General features: G+C 37.0%; 1 long non-coding RNA gene across 1 annotated transcript in view; it reads left to right on the top strand.

The window, feature by feature from the left end:
- LOC110340846 overlaps window positions 1–25,605 on the top strand; it is a 41,613-nt gene extending 16,008 nt beyond the window's left edge. The window contains exon 3 of the long non-coding RNA XR_002382677.1: window positions 25,320–25,605. This is a non-coding gene — a long non-coding RNA (uncharacterized LOC110340846). The remainder of the gene's footprint in view (window positions 1–25,319) is intronic.
- The last annotated feature ends 1,077 nt before the right edge of the window (window positions 25,606–26,682 follow it).

The raw sequence follows: 26,682 nt of genomic DNA, 5'->3' as shown, positions 1-26,682 counted from the left end.
GGTCTCAAATCCCTCGCTGATCTGGTTCTCCTGTAGTCTTTTGTGTTTTGTCCTCTGCTTGGAGATTATCAGGGAGGGTCTCCAGGAGACTCTTTCCTTACTGAGTTGTGGACATTCTCAGAGGGGATTCTATCCAGCTTTCACTTAGAATGAAAACCCTCAGGAAGCATGTAACTCAGATCCCTATGCTCCCTCACTCTGACATCTGTATTTGAGAGACTGTATACTTACACTCTTTCCAAGGAAGCCCCACATGGGCAAGCAGCCACATCCAGGTACGGTCTCCTTGTTTAGCAGAATTAGAAGGATGATATCATAGACCTTCTCAGATGGTAGGTGCCATCACTAACTAGCCAGCAGAGCCTGCCTTGCAGCTCCTGTTGAAGCATGCATGAAATATATCTTGGAAGGTTCCTTTTTTTGTTTCTCCAAGGAGCTCTTCTGTTAAGTCAGTGTTTCTCTGCAGAGTCTTCCTGCTTCAAATCCAATTTGGATTTAGACTTCTCTGGGAAGAGATGTTGTTCCCAAAAGTGGCTCTCTGAAAAGGCCTTGAATTTCCACAAATGCATGACATTGTAGAATTGAGAAGCAACTTCAGTGGAAAGGTAACACAGTTTAATGTGAAAAAGGATCACAAAAACAAACAAATAAGAAGTGTAAAGCCTGACACCAAGTATGAAATGAGAAGCCCATGAAATTCAAACGTGTAAGCAGGATTTCATTTATTCACCTACAAGAAAGGAGGCACCAAATGTTTTTGTTTACTAAGAGAAAAAGAGTGAGAGAAAGAAGAAAAGAAAAATCAAAAGCTAGAGTATAAAAGAAATATAGGATTCTTAAAATATTCATTTACAATTATGTTTATGAATGTGTTTCATATGGTTATTTGTATATATAACACTATGTATTAACATATTAATTATAGAACATGTCATTACTTGGATATATGTATAAATTGAAAGAACATATTAAATATGACAGAGTGAACACTAGCATTTGTTCTGAGGCACTAGGTTTGAATCGTGTTTCGCTATGCCATTGTGACTGAATTTCAACAATATCTAATCAGTACTTCAGCCAATCATGTTTCCTCATGTATGTTCCTAGGAGACTATTTTTCTGAATTTCTGTCTTGATTCCATACAATTTAAAAGGCCTTTAAAATCTGCCAGGTCCATGAAAGTTATGAATATACATTATCCCAAATAAAGGGGATACTTTAAATATATGCAAAAGAGCATCTGTTATTTTCACTCAATTGTATGCTCATTTTGTGTGTGTTATCAAATACACAGTTGTTTGTGCAAGGTATGGGCATTGTCTGAGTATTATACAAAGAATCCTCACAGAGACAATTAAAAACTGACTTCAAGAGGATAAGGTGGAAACCAGACCCCTTTCCATCTAAGAGATTTCTTTAATATTCGTATTCACCAACTTTGTCAAATTTTTCAATATTTAGTAGTTGAAATTTAAGTTTAGTTATTGAGAGCATGATTGTGATATTTATAGCAACAGAATTAATTTAGCATATCTTTTTAAAGAAACAGAAGGTTGAATCTGCAAACAGTTTGGGGCATGTGACCACTGGAGAAAAAAAATGGGATCATTCTGATCCTATGGGGCATGTGACCCTGGGGGGAGCGGCATTATTCCCACCTCTCTCACTTCAAGGGCAAAGCTTGGTAATCTGCAAAGCATCATACGTAATGGGGATTTACAGAGTCAGGAGTCACAAACTCTACCTTGTTCCTGTTCCTAAAATCCAGTCAATAAAATGTGTGTCACATCCTTAAAAACATGTAGTCAATATTTGCCTTCTTATTGAACACTTCTGTTTCGTAATCAGTAGCTGGTTTTGTTAGGCTTGTCATAAACCCCATTTTAAAAGACAGGCTATATGAGTCAAAAGCTGCTGAACTGCTATCAAGGAACATTTTTGATTTTGAGTTGAATTTCACTCTCAATCCTACAATGGTTTCAGTTGTATCGTTCATTTAAAGGGGAGAAAAGCAAATGAATGAAGTTCAGAGCAGGCACTGGAATGATGGGAAACTGCTTAAAACCATACAGTAAAGGGCCGAGGGCTTGGAGAAATCTACAATTTGTATCACTAAGCATGTTTTAAAGTGCCATGTTGGATATATATATATATATATATGTATGTACATATATCACAAATATATATTTGTTAACATGAAAATGCACACAGAGAGACATTTGAGATAGACACCTATTGTATATGCATGGTTTTGAAAATGGAAGGAAATGTTTAGACATATAATAGCATATCTTAGAGAAGGGAAGTTTGACTTATTGAAATGTATTACATATTGATATCCAGATTTCCCAAATGCTGTACAAACTGATGACAATTGTTTTATAATTGCAAAATGAATTCATAGTCAAAATAAAATGCTATAGCTATAACCTTTAAAAGCAGAAATTTAATTTAAAGATAAGAAAAAAGGCTGATTTCAAAGTATTAATTCTAGAAGAGATTCAAATGTAATGATGTGCTTATATTTCCAGTACTTAGTGTGTTTAGAAGTTTGTAGAGAAATAACACAGAACAAATGAAAAAAACTGAACAGAAAGGAGGCATGAATAAGGGCTCTGGTAAGTGAAGACAATAAGTAAGATAAAGTACTGAAATGTGTTTTAACCAGACCACTTTTTCTTCCAAATTAAGTCTGCTCTGTTTTGTTTCTTCTTCTTCCTCTTCCTCTTCTTCTTCTTCTTCTTCTTCTTCTTCTTCTTCTTCTTCTTCTTCTTCTTCTTCTTCTTCTTCTTCTTCTTCTTCTCTTCCTCCTCCTCCTCCTCCTCCTCCTCCTCCTCCTCCTCCTCCTCCTCCTCCTCCTCCTCCTCCTTCTCCTTCTCCTTCTCCTTCTCCGTCAGCTGTGTTTGTCTTGGGACACTTTCACTTTCAAACGTAATGGATGCATTTATTCAAAACTCAAAGACTTTATGAAAATGGACAACTGCTACTTGATACTTCATTTCTATTGACTGAATATACAAAATTCAAATAAATAATACCTTAGCATAATCAGCAAAAATAAAATAATAATTAGAGCTCTACTATCTTTTAAAAATATGTATTTAAAATTCACATAATTAAAAATGCAATCACTTGGAGAGTTTTCCATAAAACATTCCAGTGACATTCATTTTTTGTTATGGAGACAATGAATATAAATATGGCCACTTGAAAAGCCTCCTGATTGCTCATTAGATTTCTTTATTTAAGGATAATTTTTGTAGGATCAATGTGAAAGAGAGATAAGTAATTGACCCTTATAATATCACCTTGACTAGTCACTGATAATTTTTTTATTAGTAATGAATACAAAATGTGGAGGTGGAGAGGTGTCAATACACTCTAATTAAGCACCATAATTCTCCTCTTCCTTAGGTAGCTGCGTTAAGACAAGTTTCCCTTCAGAGAGATTTTCTTTCTGGAAATTTTTTTCTTTTTTTCCTTTCTTGCCAGCAGACTTATGGAGCCATCTGTGGGCTTCCACTGCCCCCTCTTGGAATCCAGTGGAAATCCTGCTATTTGTCCATCTTTGAGGACCATAGATGGGGCATTCCTTATTTTTAGTTTTGGTGTATTCTGCTTCCAATATATATCTTGAGAAAACGATAACCAAAAAAACTTAAAGTTAATGAAGAGTTACTAGTTGTCCAGAGGCACAATATTTATTTAAAATCATCTTGTGTGTAAAAAATAAGTTTTGATGTTATTAACAAGGTCATTAGAAGTCAATAGTATTATTTTTAAAATTAACTGAAACAGAAAGAAAAGACTTTAAAAAGCCTCTTTGTAGGGTGACAATGTAGCCTTTTTTCTTTGTTAAGAACCAAATATAATGATCCAGGGAAACTAACTATAATACCATGGAGCTGCATACCCAAATATTATACAGACAAAATGATTTTAAAATTTGAAATGTATTGAAACCAGGAGTTCATCTTTCGTGGCTTTTGTAGAACTAAATCCCACATTGACCTTGTTTCCAGTGAGCAACTTTGGAAGCGATGCCTTTGATCTAGGAAGAGGTGGTCATCTGCCTGCTCCAAACACAAATTCTCCACAAATACACAATAAGAAGTGACCCGGAAAAGTCACCTCAGAGGGCTGTAAATGAGTGACCAGAGGTGGATTCAGAAGTGCTCAGAGCTATCTTGCTGGAGGCTTTGTTACTGATTGGATGCCACTTTTTAATTCGTTGGAAAATGCTTTTAACTAAAATCTAAAATTCTCTCCCTCCCTTTTCAACATCTGGTTTAGCAATTCCATGAGAGACAAAACAGTCCTTTCTCTCTCATCCCATCTATTAAAATGTACCTTGGTCCTCAGACAGAAATGAATGACCATGTCAGAACGGAGTATGTCTGCTCTAAAATTCTACTAGAAATAAACACAAATGTCCTCAAATGAAAATATTGCAAAATATTACAGTAGGGCAATCTTCAACAGAGCAACTGATGGAAAATTAGCTTGGTTTCCTGTTATGTCCCATGAAGTCATTTGTTACATCAAAATACATGAAATATTATAATAAGGTCAATTTGTTTACTTGAAAAAATCATTTAAGACCCTGTACCTGATCCTTCTATGACTGCTAAATATTTCATATATAAACTACTTAGACATGAGTCATGTAAAGTATGTCCAAACAATACCTACCAAACTTAGTTGTAAGGGGTTTTGAGCCTATATTTATTTATAATGATTGGAGTTGCTACACAAGAGTCAGCATCTCTGATACGTTTGATGTATTGGCACATTTAACTTTAAAGGACTCATTAATAACGTAGTCCTTTGGTGACCTCTTTGTCACTGCCGAATAGCCTAAAAATTCAAAGTCCTCTTTTTAATATGAATAAAGGCTTTCATATCTATTTTCACACACACACACACACACACACACACACACACACACACACACACTCCTTTCTCTGTGTGTCTATATCTGTTTCTGTTTCTCTGTTCTCTATCTCCTTCTCTCTCTTTTCTGTCTCCATCTCTCTGTGTCTGTCTATGTCTCTCAGTCTCTCTTCTCTTCCCTCCTCCAAGTAATACAGGGTCTCCCTCTAGAGTCTAGTCTGACCTTGAAGTAAAGATGTTTTTACTCCAGTATCACAAATGTTGAGAATACAAATGTGTGCCATCATGCTTATCACACCGGGCTCTTGATAGGCATCCTTTTCAATAACTACAAAACATTTTCTCAGTTCTCTGAGAGTTTCAGCCATTGTATTTTGATCACATTAGCCCACCCCATCTAAGTCCTCCTTTCCAAACTACAAACCTTTGTTTCCTCGTGCCATGTTTTAAGTGCACTGAGTCCAGTTTGTGCTGCTCTAATCATTACTACAGTGTGGTTCACCTGTCAAACCCTTAAAGAAAACTAACTCACTCTTTTTTAGCACTTATCAGTTACCAATACTGCTTGGCTAGGGGTGGAACATCAGGTGAATTTCCATGTTAGGATTTAGCTATTAACCAATCTCATTTCCCTGTTACTATTTCCTTTTGTACAGGTTGTACAGGAGCAAACAGAGATTTTCAAAGAGGAAGTGGTGCCCCTAGTTTAGGGCATTAATTTAAAGCAGATGCAGTTTGCAGACGTTGCCTTCTTGGACCCATTGATTTGGCAACAATACTTTAGTTCCTGTTTCTGACTGAGTTTTGTGTTTCTCAAAAAAAATTGTAATATCTATTAGGATAAAGTAATGAATTTTCAATTCAATTTAACAGTATAAACAATTTGAATTACTGAGTTGGAACTGAAGGTATGGCCCAGTGGGTTAGGCATACTTGCTGCTCTTGCAGAAAACCTGGGCTCAAATCTCAGCTCCAGTGTTGCAAGTGTCACAACTGCCTGCAACTCCAGCTGCAGGGTCTCCAACATCTTTTTCTGGCCTCCTCTGGCAACTGTACACATAAAGTGCATAAGTATGTACATGTGTGTGTGTGGGCATGTACATACATACAATTTAAAAAAATAAATTATTGAGAGTCCAAGAACTCTTCTCAGTCCCTGTTAGACTTTATTAGCATCTTCCTGAGGCAGGGATGAAGGAATATGCTTTTCCACAGTGTTTTTACTACAATACAATTTCATGTAACCTACCATGTAGACCATTAAGCATATATAACATGTCATTGCAATTACCCATAGCAGCAGACCCTTATTTTAAAAACATTAAAGTAATTTTTAAATTGGTTGAAATTAGGAGAGGCAGGCAACAATGTTCATGGGGCTTATTTTGCACATGAATCTATTTAAATTTCAGAATTGGATATTTTTATATTTGCCTTGTTATTCAGGATACAATTAAATCAAATAAATATACTTTTATCATTAAACATGCTTTATTATAAAATATCTTTTACTTGATTGTATCTTTAAACTGTTAATAATTTAACAAAATATTGCAAAAATTATAAAACCTTCATTGTGATATGTTTAATTCTTTAAAAGTTTCAGTTTTCACAGCACAAGAGAATTACAGCTAGCTTTTACGATATGAAACAGCACTCTTAATAATGCTATTGCTAGAAAAATTTATAAATACTAGAAACCACATAAATTAGGGATAATATTAAATTTTAAAAACAGTTTTCAGCCTGATAATAGAGGGATGTTTACTGTGGTCTTACTTGAAGAAACATTATTAAAGTAAATAAATCATGTAACTAATAAACTTTACTTTCTAAGAAACTGGAGTGTGTGTGTGTGTGTGTGTGTGTGTGTGATGAGTGTGTGTGCAAGCACATACACGCTATTGGTGTATGTTAGTAGGTGCTTACATGTTGAGTGTTTTCATGCTGAGTAAGACCAGAAGAGACTGCCCAGTGTTCCTTCTCTGTGTTACCTCTACTCCCTTGAGTCAGGAAATGGCATTGAACTGGAGCTAAACTGGTGGGTCATGAATCCCCAGAGATCTTCCAGACTGCTCCTCAACCCATCCCTGAATTACCATGTATGTGTTCAGGGCCATGCCTGGTGTTTTATGTGGAGAGTCTGGATTTGAACTTAGGTCTTCATGCTCACACATCAAGTGTATTATAACACTCAGCGTAATTTCCCTAATGTCTTTCTTCAATATGTTATACCTGGTATTACTGACTCTATGTTGAAGAGTTCAGGTTTTAAACTGACAGACTCCTTTGTACAAGACTCACGACATGGTTCAGTCAAGAAGAAGGAAAGAAAGAGAGAAGGAGGGAGGGAGAGATTGAGGGACACAGAAGGGGGTTTAGAAGGCAGGCTATGTGTCTCTGGGTAAAAGTGCTCATTGTATAATCTTGAGCACATGAATTCAATCTTCAGGACCCATCTGGTGGGAGGAGAAAACAGATTTCCTCAAGATATCCTGTGGCCTCCACAAATATTGTGGCAACCCCTACCCCCATAAAACATAAAGAAATCAATGTAACAGGGGTTGATTGTTTTAAAAATAATGAATTACCTATAAATGTACATTATTTGTCTTAAGAAGAAATGTTCTTGGTTAGAGGAGGAGAAAATTCTATCAGTCTTTATAAACAGCACAGATTATTGATTCAAACTTACTCAACTGTTGCATTGACCATGCACATGGCATGTTATACCATTGTTAGCACAGTAGCTGGGATTTATACATATGCTACAGACATATGTAAAAAGGTTTGAGATGGTTACATGAATTCCTCAGAAATTAGCAGGAGTACCTGTGAGCAGGACAGGGGAGCCGCATAACAAAATAGCTATTTCTTAAGTTCACGGAACAGACTTTGAGCCTTTATGAGAGAATTTTTAAACAAGGAGATTTTCTTCTCTAAGTGGTCGCCATGGATTTACATTGTTTGTTTTGTATGTGCATAGCACATGGGTTGAATTATCTGTGAGTAGAGGAAATGAAGATGGTAGCAATCCAGTAATTCCTCTTCAGAGAAGAGCATTTAAAACCCACCAATCGTGGCCTTCAATTTCTTCCTCTTTAGGACGAGGAAAGAAGGGCGATGGGAAGAGGGGGCTGGGGTAGGAACATTGCATCTCATTCTTAAGCATCGTGATATTTTTCTTGAAACAGAAGGTAGTAATCAATGAAAGTTGTTCAGTGTGCTTCAACTCCCATAATACTTTCCTGGTGTTAGTCTAACCACTGTTGCTATGCAATACTTTTGGCTTCCTTTTTTTTTTCTTTCTTTCTTTCTTTAAACCGTAGTAGATTCTTGAAGGTCACATCTGTTAGGGCACATAATGGTTTTTAATCACACCTTCCTAAATGACTAGAACACTCGTAGGTGTTGGGAGCAGCACTTAAACCGAAGCCTGATCCCTGTCGTAGGATGTCTGAGTGGTGATTTTCTGGAGGGTTATAGCAGAGACCTTTGCTGAACCCACACTAGCTGATATACAGCTGAACAATCAAATGTAGGCAAACCCCCAGTCAGAGTAAGCCTTCCTTCCCAGAGGAGGGTGGCTGGGAACACAGTTTCAATTTTAGGGAAGCAATGAAGACTAGAATAATATATTATCTTTACATACCCTTGTCTTCAATTCCAAACCCCTTTAATGTATCTTAAATCCACATAAGATCAATTTCAACCAAATTATGTGGAACCATTCACAGTGTGGTGCTTTCTTCCCTTCAAATTCAAATTAGGTGCTAAAAACAAATTTTTCTACTTTTTCAACTTATATTTAAGCAAAATCACTGATGATGTGCTGCTGACTTTTTAAATACTAGTTGGAATGACATCACATGTTATATAGACCCTGTCTAAGAATCTCATACTAAATTTTAGCAGGTATTTTCTTCTAGAGGCATAGAGAGAAAAAAGAACTGATACTTACTTTGAAATCTGTTTTATCCAATAAATGCCATTGTTACAGGCAGTAATAACTACAAACAACAAGGATTTTGATATTATGAGGTCCCTAATACCTGACTATGCATCCCACCAATTAGTAGAAATAAAATAGATAAGGTGGGAAGTTGGCAAATGAGATTATCTAGAGCAATGGGGTGATGTAAACTGGCATGATGGACAGATGGTACTCATATGCATCCCTAGGCAAGATAAGATAAAATAGTGATGTTTGCATTGAAGTGTGGACAACACCTTAGGAGAAAAAGTAAGAACAAAGCATGAGAGCCCCAACCACTATGCCAGAGAAACAAACTTAAAAGCTTAGTGTGGCTGGATCATAATGAACACAGGAACAGGCAGGTGAACTCTAGTTTGCTCAGGATATTGGATGCTATAGTGACTGAATTCTTTTTGTTTTTTTGTTGGGTAACTTTCTTGTTTCACTTTTCTGCCTTTTTAGCTGTTGCTCCACCAGTGGGATATGGGAATTGAACTGAGGGTCCCATGGTTGCTAGGCTGGCTTTACCCAGTTATCATAGTGACTTCATAGTCTTCTTGTAGACCTCCCAAGAAAATTGAACAGGGCTTCCTTGTTTAAAACACCCTATTTAATATTTGGTGTTATCTAGAGGTTGTATGAGGTGCTCACAGACAAATCTATTCTTTTCCTCAGTAAATTTAGCTCTTCTTCACTTTCGAACATGTACACTGTATATTTTCTACATTTTTCCTCCCACTGTCTCCCACTGCCTTCTTGGCCCGACCAGAATCCTTGACCTACAAATATATTCCTTTTTAGCTTTGGTTTTGTTTAAGAGTCTTCCAGAGTTTACTCAAACTGTTTTGTATGACTCCAAGTCTGAAACTAACTGTAAGAGCCTGGTGTGTTCACCACCCATTTTCTACAACTTGATGCCATGCCTTCCTCTCTTCCAGAAGTTGTTGTTTAGCTAGCAGATCTAGGGAATATAGCATGACTCCGTGGGTCCCTGACTTAACTTGCCTGTAGGTGAGAAGGTCTCAACTAGACCTGACCAGTGCCATAATAAACACCACTGTGAATTCATGGTTCCTGAGGCCATATCTCATTTAGAAGACGGTACTCCGCCACTTTCCTCCAACCTTGCTGCTCTTACTCAGATTATTTTGTTGTTTACCTAGATAAATCCACTGACAAGATTTCACAAACCATATAACCTAGCACCAACAACAATTTTAAAAGTCACACTACTTACTCATTAATTTAATTTTATCTGAATAGCACGAGTGGTTCTGAAAATTACAGGCAAATAAATGAAACATAAGGTACTACTTAAAGGGTTTCTGATAAACATGTGCTAATAGATTGCCACACAGAGCCACTGAAGTTCCAAAGAAGATAAAACTTGTTTTGATCTTGTTTGCCTTCATCTTTAGGTGAGTCCATTGACTGGACAAGTGAACAGTACAGCCTCAGATATTTAAAGCTCTGATAAGAAAACCTGAGGGTCATATTTGCATAAAGTCCACAGTTATTACACCATGAATATCAATATGCTTATCTTGCAGTGGCATGTACTCTAGTTTGCCTTCTGTTGCTATGATAAAATATTCTAATCAAAAGCCTTAATGCCTCAGAGAGGGGCTTGGCCCTGACCAACCTATTGTGTCAGACTTTGTTGACTCTTCCTGGGAGCCCTTGAGGAGGAATGAACTGGGGGTGGGCTGAGGGGGGAGGTGTGGGGGACTGGAGGAGGAGTGGGAAGGAGAACTGTGGCTGGAATGTAAAATGAAATTTAAAATAATAAAAAAAAACACACTTTGGGGAGCAAAGTGGTTGTTTCAGCTTGCAGGTTGCTCCAGCAGACTCCTGAAGCCAGGAACTAAAGCAGAGACCATGGAAGATCAGTGTTGACTGGCTTGCTCAATTCTGTTTTTTATACAGCCCAGGCCCATCAGCCTATGATGGCCCCACCAACAGTGGGCTCTGTCCTCACACAAAATATAATAATAGTAATAATAATAATGATGATGATGATGATGATGATTTCCACAGAAGTGTTCACAGAGCACTCTAGTGTAGGCAATTCTTCAATTGTGGTTCTTCCTTCCCCAGTATGTGAAGTTGACTAATCAGTATTACCCATCACATCATGGAAGAAATTCTGAGAGGATCCTTAAATTTTTTTCTTATTGATTATATCAATTTCAACATCCGGATTATTTTTTATCTTTTTAAATTTTAATTAGAAACAAGCTTACTTCCCATGTCAGTCCCAGCTCCCTTTTGCTGCTCTCTATACCTGCTACCCCCATTATACCCCCAGCGCCCCACCCAACCCCCACTCCATTCCCCAGGGAGAGTAAGGCCCTCCATGGGGGATCTCTACAGTCTGTCATTTCATTCCGGGGAGGGCCCGGGTCCTCCTCCAAGTGTCCAGATTGAGAGAGCATTCCTCATTGTGGGATGGGCATCCAAAGTTCATTTGTGTGCTAGGGATAAATACTGTTCTACTATCCAAAGCCCCATAGATTGCCTAGGTCTCCGCACTGACACCCACATTCAGGGGGTCTGGATCAGTGCTATGCTGGCTTCTCAGCCATCAGTCTGGTGTCCAAGATCTCCCCCTTGTTCAGGTCAGCTGTTTCTCCATGTTTCACCAGACCAGTCTTGACCCATTTGCTCATCACTCCTCCCTCTCTGTCACTGGATTCCAGGAGTTCTGTTCAATGATTAGCTATGGGTATCTGCCTCTACTTCTGTCTGTCACTGGATGGAGGATCTAGGATGGTATATAAGATAGTTGTCAAAATCATTATCAGGGAGGGAAATTTAAAGTAGTCAGTCCACTACTGCTTAGTGTGCCAGGTGGTGTCATCCTTGTAGATCTCTGGAAATCTCACCAGTGCCAGATCTCCCATCAAGCCTAGAGTGACTCCCTCTATTATCATATCTCTCATCCACCTCTCCTCTTCTTCGCCCAACTCAAACTTCCTGCTCCCCCATGTCTTCCTCTCCCCTGCTCTTCTCCCCCTCTCTTTTACCTGGCTCCCTCTCCCCTCCCCCCATGCTCCCAATCTGCTCAGGAGATCTTGCCTCATTCCACCTTCTCTGGGGTACCATGATTAACTCTCTTAGTGTCCTTCCTGTTTCCCAGACTCTCTGGCAGTGGGATTGTAGGCTGGCACTCCCCTGATTCATGTCTAAAATCCATATAAGTGAGTACATACCGTGTTTGTCTTTTTGTGACTGGGTTACCTCACTCAGGATGATTTCTTCTAGTGCCATCCATTTGCCTGCAAATTTCAAGATTCCATTGTTTTTTTCAGCTGAGGAGTACTCCATTGTGTAAATGTACCACATTTTCTCTATCCACTCTTCAGTGGAGGGACATCTAGGTTACTTCCAGGTTCTGGCTATTACAAATAGTGATGCTATAAAAATAATGGAACAGATGTCCTAGTTGTATGAATGGGCATCTTTTGGGTATATGCCTAAGAGTGGAAATGCTGGGTTTTGTGGTAGACTGACTGCAATTTTCCTGAGGAATCTCTTTATTGATTTCCATAGTGGCTGTACGAGCTGGCACTCCCACCAGCAGTGGAGGAGTGTTCCCCTTTTTCCACATCCTCTCCAGCATAAACTGTCATTGGTGTTTTTGATTTTAGCCATTCTGATATGAGTGAGATGGTATCTCAGTGCTGTTTGATTTGCATTTTCCCAATTGTTAGGGATGTTGATCACTTTCTTAAGTGTCTCTCAGCCATTTTAGACTCCTCTATTGAGAATTCTCTATTTAGTTCATTCCCACACTTTTTATTGGATCCTTTGGTGCTTTGGAGACTTGCTTCTTGAGTTCTTTGTAGATTTTGGAGATCAGTCCTTTGTCAAATGTGGGGTTAATGAATATGTTCTCCCATTCTGTGGGCTGCCTTTTTGTCTTGTTGACTGTGTCCTTTGCCTTGCATAAGCTTCTCAGTTTCAGCAGGTCCCATTTATTAATTGTCGATCTCAGTGTCTGTGCTACTGGTTTTACTTCAGGAGCCAGTCTTCTGTACCTATTTGTTCTAGGGTGTCCCCCACTTTCTCTTCTAAGAGGTTCAGTGTGACTGGATTTATGTTGAGGTCTTTAATCCATTGGGACTTAAGTTTTGTGCATGGTGATAGACATGGATCTATCTGTAGTCTTTTACATGCCAGCATCCAGTTATGTCAGCACCATTTGTTGAAGATGCCATCTTTTTTCTATTGTATAATTTTAGCTTCTTTGTGAAAAACCAAGTGTTCATAAGTGTGTGGGTTAATATCCAGTTGTCAGTTCAATTCCATTGGTCTACCTGTATATTTTTTGTACTAATACCAAGCTGTTTTCAGAACTACAGCTCTGTAATAGAGCTTGAAGTCAGTGATGGTGATGCCTTCAGATGTTGCCTTTTTCAACAGGGTTGTTTTGGCTATCCTATGTCTTTTGTCTTTCCATATATAGTTGAGAATTATTCTTTCAAGGTCTGTGAAGAACTGTGATGGGATTTCAATGGGGATTACATTGAATCTGTATATTGCTTTTGGCAAGATTGCCATTTTTACTATGGTGATCCTACCCATCCAAGTGCATGGGAGATCTCTCCATTTTCTTGTGTCTTTAATTTCTTTCTTTAAAGACTTAAAGTTTTTGCATACAGGTCTTTCACTTTTTTGATTAGGGTTTCCCCAAAGTATTTTATGTTGTTTGTGGCAATTGTAAAGGGTGATGTTTCTGTGATTTCTTTCTCAGCCCTTTTATGGTCTGTATAGTAGGGCTACTGATTTTCTTGAGTTGATCTTGTATCCTGCCACTTTGCTGAAGGTATTTATCAATCAGGTAGGAGTTCCCTGGTAGAGTTTTTTAGTCATTGAAATTCTCCCAACCAAAAAAAAGCCCAGGTCCAGTTGGGCTCAGTGCAGAATTCTACCAGAAATTCAAAGATCAGCTTATTTCCAATTCTCCTCAAAGTATTCCATGCAATAGAAGCAGAAGGGTCTTTGCCAAACTCTTTTCACAAGGCTCCAATAACCTTGATACCCAAGCCACACAAAGACACAACTAAGAAAGAGAACTTCTGACCAATTTCACTCATGAACATTGATGCAAAATGTTAAATATAATACTGGCAAATCGGATCCAAGAACACATCAGAAAAATCATCCACCATGATCAAGTAGGTTTCATCCCAGGGATGCAGGGATGGTTCAACATATGAAAATCCATCAATGTAATCCACCATATAAACAAGTTGAGAAACAAAAGTCACATGACATCTCACTAGATGTTGAAAAAGCCTTTGACAAAATCCAACATCCCTTCATGATAAAGGTCTTGGAGAGATCAGGCATAACAGGAACATACCTAGATATAATAAAAGCTATATACAGCAAGCCACCAGTGAACATCAAACTGAATGGAGAGAAACTCAATGCAATTCTTCTAAAATCTGGAACAAGACAAGGCTGTCCACTTGCTCCATACCTCTTCAATATTTTACTTGAAGTTGTAGCCAGAGAAGTAAGACAACAAAAGGAGATCAAGGGGATACAAATTGGAAACTAAGAGGTCAAATTTTCACTCGATTTGCCAGTATTTTGTTGAATATTTTTGCATCATGAGGAATATTGGTCTGTAGTTCTCCTTCTTAGTTGTGTCTGTATGGCTTGGGTACCAGAGTAACTGTAGCCTCATAAGAGTTTGGCAGTGATCCTTCTGCTTCTACTGTGTGGAACAATTTGAGGAGTACTGGTATTAGCTCTTCTTTCAATTGCTGGTAGAATTCTGCATTGAATCCAAATGGCATTAGGCTTTTTTTGGTTGGGAGATATTTGATGTCTGCTTCTATTTCATTAGGGGTTATAGGCATATTTAAATTGCTTATCTGTTCTTGATTTAATTTTGGTTAAGTGTGTGAGGTTTTATGTGTGCTTTGAACTTTAATAATGATTCATTTATGAATGTGGGGTCCTTCATATTTGAGGCATAGATGTTCAGAATTGAGACTTCATCTTGAAGGACTTTTCATGTGATTAATATGAAATGCCCTTCTTCATTTCTTTTGATTGATTTTAACTTGAAATATTATTTGTTAGACATTAGGAGTCCTACAGCAGCTTGTGTCTTGTGTCCATTTGAGTGAAAAATATTTTCCCAAATCTTTACTCTGAGATAACATGTTTTTAACATTGAGATATGTTTCTTGTAAAAAGCAGAAAGATTGATTCTGTATTTTTATTCATCCTGTTAGCCTGTGTCTTTTTATAGGCAAGTTAAGACTATTGAAATTGAGTGATATTAATCACCATTGATTGTTGATTTTTGTATGTTTTGCATCTGTTGTTGTTGTTGTTGGTTTTTTCTTTTGGTGTGATCAAGTAGGCTTCATCCCAGGGATGCAGGGATGGTTCAACATATGAAAATACATCAACATCATCCACCATATAAACAAACTGAAAAAGAAAAACCACATGATCATCTCACTAGACACTGAAAAAGCCTTTGACATAATCCAACACCCCTTCATGATAATGTTCTTGGAGAGACTGGAAACAGCAGGAACATAACTAAAAAAGCAATATACAGCAAACCAACAGTCAACATCAACATAAATGGACAGAAACTCAAAGCGATTCCTCTAAAATCAGGAACAAAACAAGGCTGTACACTCTCTCCATATCCCCTCAATATTGTAATTGAAGTTCTAGCTACTGCAATAAAATAATAAAAGGAGATCAAGGGGATACAAAATTGAAAGGAAGAATTCAAACTTTCACTATTTGTAGATGATAGTTTACATAAGTGCCCTGAAAAACACTACCAGGGAACTCCCACAGCTGATAAACACCTTCAGCAAAGTGGAAGGATGCAAAATTCACTCAAAAAATCAGTATCCTTACTATATACAGAAGATAAATGGGCTGAGAAAAAAATCAGAAGAACATCACCTTTTACAATAGCCACAAATAATATAAAATATCTTGGAGTAGCACTAACCAAACAAGGGAAAGACCTGTATAGTAAAAACATTGAATGTTTAAAGAAAGAAATTAAAGAAGATACCAGAAACTAGAAAGATCTCCCATGCTCTTGGATAGGTAGGATCAACACAGTAAAAATGGCAGTCTTACCAAAAGAAATCTACAAATTCAATGCAATCCCCATCAAAATCCCAACACAATTCTTCACAAACCTTGAAAGAACAATTCTCAACCTCATATGGAAAAACAAAACACCTAGGATAGTCGAAACAACCCTGTACAATAAAGAAACTTCTGGAGGCATCACCTTCCCTGACTTTAAGCACTATTATAGAGCCATAGTCTTGAAAATGGCTTTGTACTGGTACAAAAGTAAACAGATACACCAATGGAATTGGATTGAAAACCCTGATATTAACCCATACATCTGATTTTTGACAAAGAAGCTAAAATTTTACAATGGAAAAAAATAGAATATTCAACAAATGGTACTGGTATAACTGGAAGCTGACATGTAGAAGATTGCAGATAGATCCATACATATTGCCTTGCACAAAACTTAAGTACAAATGGATCATAGACATCAACATTAATCCAGCCACACTGATCCTCTTAGAAGAGAAAGTGGGAGGTACCATTGAACAAATTGTTACAGGAGATCACTTCCTGAACACAACATCAGTAGCACAGACCCTGAGATCAACAATTAGTAAATGGGACCTCCTGAATCTGAGAAGCTTCTGTAAGGCAAAGGACACAGTCAACAAGACAAAATGGCAGGCCACAGAATGGGAATAGTTATTCACCAACCCCACATCTGACAGAGGGCTGATTTCCAAAATATACAATTAATTCAAGAAGCTAGCCACCATAACACCAAACAATCCAATTAAAAAGGGTACAGAACTAAATAGAGAATTCTCAATAGAGGAGTCTAAAATGGCTGAGAGACACTTAAGAAAGTGTGCAATATCCATAGCCATCAGGGAAATGCAACTCAAAACAACTTTGAGATACCATCTTACTCCTGTCACAATGGCTAAAATCAAAAACACCAATGACAGTTTTATGCTGGAGAAGATGTGGAGAAAGAGGAACATTCTTCCATTGCTGGTGGGAGTGCAAACTTTTGCAACCACTTTGGAAATCAGTATAGTGGTTTCTCAGGAAAATGGGAATCAGTCGAACTCAAGATCAAGCAATTCCTCTCTTGGGCATATACCTAATGAAGGCACATTCATACTACAAGGACACATGTTCCACTATGTTCATAGAAGCATTGTTTGTCATAGTCACAACTTGCAAGCCACCTAGATACCCCTCAACTGAAGAATGGATGGAGAAAATCTGCAGAATGTTAGGGGATTCACAGGGATGACTCCAAATAAGAATCTAGGCAGTGGTGAAGAAATTGCCTTTGATGCCCTTCCCATATAATGAGATTGATGACTGCTTTGTTTGCCATTTCTAGAAACCTTGTCCAGTAGCTGAATGAAGCAGAAACAGGTACCCACAGCTAAACACGGTGCTGTATTCCTGGAATCCAGTTGTGGAGAGGGAGGAGGTATAAGCAAATAAGCCAAGACTGTGCTGGAGAAACCCACAGAAACAGTTGACGGCTTAGTAAGAGCATGGCGACCTGAGTCGTAAAGCTGGGGACCCAGCATTAGACCGAACTAAGCCCTCTGAATGTGGGTGTCAGATAGGAGCCTAGGGCAGTCTAAGGGACCTCTAACAGTAGAGTCAGTGTTTATCCCTAGAGCAAAAACGGACTTTGTGATCCCATTCCCTGTGGAGGGATACTATTGCAGCCTAGATACAAGAAAGAGGGCCTAAGTCCTGCCCCAAATGATGTGAAGGACTTTGATAGCCCCTGTGGAGGCCCTCACCATCCTTGGGGAGTAGATTGGAGATAGTTTGGGTGGGTTGGTCTGGAGCAAGGGAGGTTTGGGAGGGCAAGGGAATGGAGGGATTGATATGTAAATAGGAGTGCTTCTGAAATAAAACAAAAAAGAAAATTTTAAAAAGAAAAATTTCTACAGGAGTTTTACCCCCAAGATGGAACAATTTACTTATTGCTAGAATATGTAATAAGGAATTCATTATAAAGAATTAGGTTTGAAGACTTAATTCTTTTTAGGGATTTTTCAAACCTTAGCATAAAGCCCTATTCACAGTTTAAAATTTTTGTAGTCTGCAGTCACAGAAAATCAAAGAATGAGGGACATGTGTATTAGTTATGACCCCTTTCTCTAAACCACAAGATTTGCTTTGTAGTGTTTTTGTTTGGTTGGTTTTAGTAAAAAAAAATAGCTAGCATATGGTTTACTCACAGAATTGTGAATCTACCAGTATGTTGACACTTCTCATTTTGGAGATGAAAAGCATGAAACCAAGGAAGTGATGGACAACCAACTTAAGCCAGTCAGAAGCCCCGATGCTTACAGATAGACTATTTGTTCACTTGAAACTGCTTGCCTCGAGCTACAATTAAGTTTCATCAATTATGTGAAAATATCTGTGTGCGTCTGACATAAGTGGAGGAAATAGAACACATCTACTTTAAATGTGACTTGAGAGGAAAGATGAGGCCACATGAGCAGTATGAAGGGAACAGAAAGAAAGGGCACAGTGCCACACAAATAGGAAACCAAAGCCAGGTCATATTGAAGGAGGCTACTTTGAGGAAGACAAGTGACAGGCTAGCTACATTAGAAGCTGCCCTAGTGGTTAGCTTGGCATCTAGAATCTTCTGGGTGCATTTCTTTCAAATGATAGCCTTTAAATAACCTTTAAATTTTTTTAGTTAAAACCTCCATTGTAATAGGGAAAATTGAGGAAGACACTTATTAAAAGGAGGCAGCTGCACATGTGGTGGTATTTTTATAGCCATTCAGTGTGTTGATATAAAGTAATGCATTTGAGTCAAACATCATCTGTGTGAGTAGTTAAAGTGAAAGGTGATCCCACGGCACTGTGGCCTGACTGGCTGTCCAATTAGCAAAATGATTAGCCAGGCTAATATCAACAGACTCATTCCTGTGTCAATTTGACAGTTATATTGCTATACAGATTTTAGTCTTCCCCTGGGGCCCAACTGTGATCTGTATGAATATGTCTTTAACGAGGCACGACACATCAGATTTCTACCAGAGGCATCCATAGACTTTTTGTATTACACCAAACAGCTGAACACGTTTCCAAGGTTTGCAAGATTTCATTTTGGAAAACAATTTGAAAAGAAGCAACGTACCTTCAAGTCACCTTCTGTTAACCATGTAACATAGAAGACTTGTTTTTATAGAAAGGAAATAAAAATATATAGCAAATTATATTGAACATAAAGTATATTTATGTCCCTGTGTTTATACTAAATAAGAATAATGTTATAGAATCTATTTAACTGATATTTAAATAGTAAACTAATGTATAGTGCTTGCATTTAAGCTAGGGAAAGAGAACAATGGTATATTTGTAGGTCTGTGGTTATTGCAAAGAATTGCTTCACTGACATATTCACTACATGAAAATATCTTAGTAAGGGCAGTCTTTAAATAACCTGCATTTTCAAACCATAAACTTGGATAAAGTGTATTTTTTGGTCTGTCCTTAACTTCCTTAAAAAGTATAGAATGGAATTTTAAATGAATAAAAATGTAAGATTCTGCAATTGCATTAATACTTTTGCAAGTATGAGGACAAGCCCAAGATGTCAGAAGTTTGACAAGAATCGCATCACATTTATATGGTGGGAGACAGTTGTGGATGTTTTTGGAAGACTCTGTTATAGTTTTTATTAAGGTTCTCCAAACAATTTGAGGCTCAGCAAAGTCCCATCACCATGTTTTAGGCAGCCTACCACACAATAGTAAGGTTCCAGAAGCAAGCATTGTACGCGTCTTCCCTTTGCCTCTGAGGACAGACATAGCGTACATCACTTCTCTCCATTGGGATCCACTTTTTTATGATGCCACAGAAAAATCAGTAACTGACTACTGGGGAAGAAAATATTGTATATTCAGGCCTTCCTTATACATTAGATGAGTACATGCTACCTGTGATCGCTCACGCTTTCAATCTCTTAGTCAACTCTTTTGATATCTATTCATCCATCTATTATCTATCTATCCATCTATCTATTTATCTGTCTATCTATCTTCTATCAATCTATTATCTAACTCTACCTCTCTACTTACCTCAATCTATCTATCTATCTATCCATCCACCCATTCAGCCATCTATCTATGTATCATTTATCTATTTCTTTATCTCCACCTTTCATTCCTTAATATCTAAGAGTGGCAACAACACTTCTAGTGTAAATGAGGACATTTAGAAACATAGATAATTTTGTCATAGCAAAAAGAATATAAAATAAATGATATTAATAAAGAATGATTGTTAATCCTACAAAATACATGATGGGATTGTTTCACATAATTTTGAAATGATAGATTTATGTTGCTAAATAATAATTATACATGAAAATAAATTTCTTACCATAGGATATTTCTGGTTACAATACAACTTTTCACACCTTTGCTTGTTATTATAGAAAAGACAACCATCTCTATAGCCTTTATGTCTTACATGGATTAGTCTAAGAATATTTAGGAACATAGGAATTGAAAAAAGAAAAAGAATGTCTATAAACACACCATACATACAGTGTATGGTAGAAAGAAGAAAAGAAATTTCTATAAACACACCATGAAAAGCAATGAGTGCTACTTTGTAACCTTTATTTTTATAATTGCACAAATCCATTTCATTCAACAAACATATATGAATAATAAACAAATGTGTGGGCAATTTATTATAGAAAATGGATATGTGTTTCAACCTGTAGAAATTAACTTCCATATCTTCTAGAAAATAATCCATACTTTCTTCTACTAAGGGGACACAGCTCATATTTTGTGAAATTTTTAAAAAGGGAGGAATTCACTGGAGTGCATGAAAAAATCATATTTAATGTAAATGTGTAATATACTAATATAAATATATGATATGAATACAATTATTTATTATTTGAAAGTAATCCATTATTAGAATTATTACTCAGTTATGTTTAAAAATAATTATTATGAATTTTAATGAATGGTTACGTTCCAACCTATTTACACCTTCAGCAGGAGTCACAGAGCTCAGAACATTCAGTACATGTATTAAGTGAGTATCTGTGAAAGTTACATACAGAATGTTTTCTAGGTAATACTTACATGTCAAGTGCTTAGTGTATGCTAAACTATTAGAAAACTGATTCTGTTCAATCAATACTTGAAATTACAGATGACTCATGTCTGTCTTCTGTATAAATGTGAATGATTATCCATTTTCTTCTTAAATCTCTGAGATGGTGGACATACATTAATCAGATTTAATGTGTTCATTGTCGTTACCTTTTATATCTGGAGCTTCTTTGTTTCCTGATTTCATAGTCATTTACATTATTTGACTGGTATCACACATGGTCACTCTGAAGTATTTTGGGCTTTTTAACTGAAAACCATTATTTTTCAACATTTCATTAAGAAATATTGAGAAGGTTGTTTATAAGCTTTTCCTTCTGACTTCAAACTTGTACTTTTTTAACAGCAGTTATTCCCATGTGATTTAAACTTGAGCCCAATAAATAACATGGATGTGTTTTAAGCAACAAAGAAGACAAGAGATCTTGTGCATGTCAATAAGCACTGCCAAGTGTAAGATTCATTTACATAATACTAGATTTCACCTATTCTGTGGCTGATTTTATTTTCTGAATGATTAATATTAAAATTCACAGAATCATATCAAATTAGATATCCTATTAGATGCATTCAAGTCCCTTTGAACAGTTTTTTTTTTCTCTAAAGTAGTTTTCCTTTTGCTGAGTTGGCAGAGATGGATGGATATATCTTAGTTTTTTCAGACAGTGATCAAAATGTACTTTTAGAAATATCCCATAATTCACAGCCTGGGTCTTATTTAGAAACCAGAATAATATATTTCATTGTTAGGTAACAAAAATCTACATTGTTTAAAATGTTTGTAACTTGAGTTCTTTTTCCCCCTTCTTAAAGTGACATTGACTGAAACCTCTCCATAAAGAGAATTAGCTTCTAGTTCAAATGCATACCCCTTCATTTCCTCTAATTTTATACAATGTAAATAAATACTCTGCAATGTTCAGAGGCTACTGGAAAATGCTGAATGCCTATCATGTGTTCTAAATAAGGGCCCCTCGAATAAAGAATTACATTTGAGCTAAGAAAAGTAATAGTTGTTAAGCACAAAGGTCACAGAGAGCAAGTGGGCTTTTTCCTGTATTTGTCTGTGAGAATAAACATATGGAGGAAAATGTTCTACTATAAAAGAATTCAAACAAAGCAAAGGTCTTTGGAAAATAGATTGCCATGGAAAGTTTGTTTAAACTTAAGACTCCCGCATGGAATTAGACAAGTTAGACTGCATTGAATTCAATGAATAATTCCATTCCAATAGGGTCTACTTTCCTTTAATTTCTGTGAGTAATGTTTGAAATATTTGTGCCCAGTAGAATATGAGACATTGCAACATCAGCAAATTGAGCACAAGTTATAATATCCTGAAGAAATCGATCCCAAACTTTGGCTGTAGTCAGAGCACAGATACAGAACAACATTGAAGGCGGAGAGGGATGATCTGAGGCTGTGTTAAGAAAAAATACAAAAACCAAACTGGATTTCAAATTGTATTGTACAAATTAAAATCAGATGAACTCTATGTATCAAAATTAGCTTCTGTAGGAAATGTTTTATACAATTCTTACAGTGTCTCATAGACACAAGTAAAACAAAACACCGTAGCTAGACTGTCAGCTCAGAAATACTGAAATTTTTACTTTCAAGGGACAGTAATAAAAGTCTTCCTCAAGGAATATCTTCGGCACTTCATTTTTTGTGGTTAATCCATTTTCAACCAAGAATTGCTCATTCATTTGTTTCTGATGCAGTATAATCTCTTAGGAAGTTTGGCCAATGTTTACTTTGAGGGCATGTAGCTAAGTAGAATCCTGTAGACAGCCAGAAAACAGGCACAGATTACAAATCTCTCTTTACTCATAACTAATTAATTAAAACTTAATTTTTTTGAAAATTCCAGCAGTAGTAACAGTCAAAACTGAATATAGCTTAGTGACTACACCACACACACACACACACACACACACACCATACTACACACAAAATATTAGAATAGAAACTAATTTGAATTTGCCCTTCAAGAGTTAAATTACTTAGCTATTTCTAAATTCCAATTTTCACCTAGTAATCTACTTAGTTTTTCCTTTCCAGAACTTATTTCATCAGAGAATGATTTTCCCTTATTTACCTACTATCAAGTGTGATGGAAATCTCTATGGAAAGAAAGGGTTAAACTAGTAAATGTATAGGAATTGATCTATTTTGGAAAAATGCTTCAGAGTAATCAGGCATTACAAATAGAAATGAAAAACATATTGAAATATTCCATATTGATTAAATAATGGAATACAAATAAAAATAGAAAAGTTCCCCAAGATGTAACTTAATCTGGACTTGATTTCAGATGAGAAAGGTCCTTCTTAAGACTAAAACCTTAAATTTACAGGGACTAGAGAGATGCCTCAGTGGTTAGAAGTATTTATTGCACTTGCAGATGACCTGAGTCCAACTCCCAGAACTTACATGTCACTTCACAATATTCTGCAATACTAGTTTCAGGGGATCCAGCACCCTCTCTGGGCTCAATAAGCATTCCACATACTTACTACATAGGCATGCTTGCAGACAAATCAGTCATGCATGTCAAGTAAGAAAAATCTTGAAAACAAAACAAAAAGTTAAGTTTAGAAAATGACAAAATATCCTAAGCAATAAGGCACTTCAAAAGCCATACTTCTGCGGGCCAGTATTTAACAAATTAGAAATAAAATTTTCTTCCTGGAAAACTATTTTTGAAAATAACCAGTGGGATTGGGGAGGTGACTCAGTTGGTTAAATGCTTGCTGTGCAAGTAGGGGGCAGCTAGGTTTGAACATGTAACCAATAGGACGTGATGGTGTTTGTCTATATTCCTAGCTCTGGGAGGATAGAGACAAGAGAATCCTTAAGACTTGTTGTCCAGATAATATGTAGAATCAACAAGCTCCATCTTCAGTGAGAGATCCTATCCTAAAAATTATGATGGAGAGTTTGATCTCTGACCTCAACAATCATGTGTTAATAAGTATACATGCACCAACACATGGAAAGAGAATATATATCCTCAGGGATGCCACCTCAGCCAGGGACACCACTTTGAAGAGAGTAGTCTGTGGGGACACTGAAAAAATATCAACCCAAAATACAGTCAAGAAAATAAGACAAACATCTCTAGAGGGTAGTAGATTTAATGAGAATTTTACCAGTCTTTCAATCACATTATCAAATATTTGAAGATTCCAATGTCCCCCAGTGTAACTTGATACAGCAAAACATCCAAGAATGTGACCAACTTCTTAATTCATTTAAAATTAATCCATACCTTTAATCCTAGCACTTGGAGGCAGAGGCAGGCAAATCTCTGTGAGTTCAAGGTCAACCTGGTCTACAAAAGGAGTTCCAGGACAGCCTCCAAAGACACAGAGAAACCCTGTCTCTTCCATAGCTACCCTGATGTAATGGAAAAGTCAATATCATTTAGTCACATCTTAGAAGATAAACACATAAAGCATTTTAGCTTTCAGCAGTGATAATGTATTATTTATTAGGAAGGGAACTAGAATTAGTGTTTTTCACAGGATACTTCCTTGAAAGCATTTTAGATTGTCAGCTTCAAATGTAAAATCACTATAACCATCATTTATCATAGCCACATCTTTCAAGAAAGTTTTCCCCAATTCTTTAGGGTCCATGTAAATCTAATTGTGAATGATTTCTCCCTCAACATTCTGTGGTTTGGCTGTTTGTTCAAACCTAGACTCTGTGTTGGTTATCTTACTAATTTTGAGGTTGAAATTTTAGATCTTACAAGACATTTCAATACATTCCCAAATCTGATTATTATTTAACAGTACCAATAACTTGAGAGTGCATAAAACTTTAAAGAATATTGGTATCAAAAATAATGACCCATGAATTAGATAGTGTATGAATGTAGTTGGTATGGGCTGCATTAGTGAGCTTTTTCTGAACATTTTTTCTGTCTTACAGCACAAACCATGAATAATTCCAAAGAACTGAAATATAAAAGACAATTACATGAAGCATTTGCTTCTGATCATTACAGAGGTGCTCCAGTGCTCTTCAATACTGCATACACTTTTCTTTCAGGGATCTATGTGGTAATTGGATGTGCATTGAAAGGTATTTAGAGTCGGTTTTGATAAAACACACAGCTGTATAAAATTCCCCCCAGACCTAGAAACCAAATAGGATGTAGGCTTTTATTTGAAGAGCTCATTTATGTATTTCTGAATTTCAGCATACCCCTGTACCAATGGAACAGCAAGAACTGTGGTTAACTTGGGAGAGTGGAAATGTGAAATGGATAATGCTCAAATGAAATGAATTTCTTATGTTTCCATAAAGTCGCTTAATGAGCTGTATCCCATGAGATCATACTGGAGACCCACGACAGTTAAGTCCATGTAGCCAACTGAAGCCTGCTTTTGTGTCTAGAATGCTCTTTCTCAAAGCTCTGCTGGCTACCCTCACTCTTGCCTGCCCCTCACTCATTAAAATAGGACGCTTGGCTGTATGTTGAAAGCCAGAAATGGAAAGTTGTTTTGGTTTGCCTTATATAAAATCTTCACAAATTTGATTTTTAATGTATAGAAGTGAGTTTTCCATTAAGCTCTTTTATTTCCATTTATGGAAGGCAGCTAAGTTGACTGTACAGAAGTCTATAATTAAGAAAAAATCTCTAGGTTCTCGGCTTGCTCTCATATATATACATATATATATCATATTTTTATTATTACATTCAATTTGTATGTTATATTTTTGATTACTACATTTAATTTTTTCTTGATGATTTATACTTAGTGTAATACGATACAAATACAGTTCTAGGAATGAGGCTGAAGTGTGGATTATCACATAAAAATAGAAAGGACAAGGACATAGGACAAGGAGGTACCTTGTAGTTTTAATCATGCATGTTTTGAACATGGATATGAATTGTTTTATATATATACATATATATTTTATTTTTTATTTAAATTTAAATTAGAAACAAGTTTGCTTCACATATCAATTCCAGGTCCCTCTCCCTTTCCTTCCCCTCCTCCCATGCCCTCTCACCAACCTCTCCAATATCCCCTTATTTCCCCAGGGAGGGTGAGGCCCTCCATTGGGGTGTCCATCGTTTGTCATTTCATCCATGGCAGGGCCTACACACTTCCCCCAGGAGTCCAGGGTGAGAGTGCATCTCTCATTGTTGGATGGGTGCCCAAAGTCCATTTGTATACACGGGGTAAATACTGATCTACTACCCAAGGCTCAATATATTACCTAGGCCTCCTCACTGACACCCACATTCAGGGTGTCTTGATCAGTCCCATGCTGGATTCCCAGGCATCAGTCTGGGACTCAAGAGCTTGTCAGGTCAGCTGTTTCGGGGGGTTAAACCAGCCCAGTCTTAACCCCTTTGCTCATCAGTCCTCCCTCTCTGTCACTGGATTTCTTGAGTTTGGCTTAGTGTTTAGCTGTGGGAGTCTACCTCTGCTTCCATCAGCCATTGAATGAAGATTCTGTTTCCCAGACTCTCTGGCCATGGGATTGTAGGCTGGCACTCCCCAGATCTATGTCTAAAATCCATATATGAGAGAGTACATGCCATGTTT

Source organism: Mesocricetus auratus, unplaced genomic scaffold, assembly GCF_017639785.1.
Source record: "Mesocricetus auratus isolate SY011 unplaced genomic scaffold, BCM_Maur_2.0 Super-Scaffold_100007, whole genome shotgun sequence".
In the NCBI taxonomy this organism is placed as follows: Eukaryota; Metazoa; Chordata; class Mammalia; order Rodentia; family Cricetidae; genus Mesocricetus; species Mesocricetus auratus.
This window is presented reverse-complemented; position numbering and strand designations above follow the sequence as displayed.